Here is a 325-nt window from a genome sequence, read left to right as displayed (position 1 = left end):
CAGAATCTAGGTCACTGTCGGTGTAAAGACTGTGGTCACACATGAGTGTCTCAGATTTCTAACAGGTTACTCTCTGTGTTGCTTTCTGGGGTCTTGGTGGAAGTCTGTGGTATTGCCAGGAGAGTTTCAATTACCAGCCTATATTCTGAGTGTGTGCTATAGAGATCTGTGCATGCCAGGGTAATGCAGAAATATTATTTATATTTTTTCCCCTGAAGAATACAATAACTGAATGAGGGGAACTTGTTTTTTCCTCTCTATTTTTATCCTGCTTTTAAAGATGAGGCTGTGCCAAAAAAAAAGTGAATTGTCTCTTATATTCACC

The sequence above is a fragment of the Lepidothrix coronata genome, unplaced genomic scaffold (assembly GCF_001604755.1).
Source record: "Lepidothrix coronata isolate B3197 unplaced genomic scaffold, Lepidothrix_coronata-1.0 Scaffold39, whole genome shotgun sequence".
Taxonomy (NCBI): domain Eukaryota; kingdom Metazoa; phylum Chordata; class Aves; order Passeriformes; family Pipridae; genus Lepidothrix; species Lepidothrix coronata.
Note: the sequence above shows the minus strand (reverse complement) of the source record.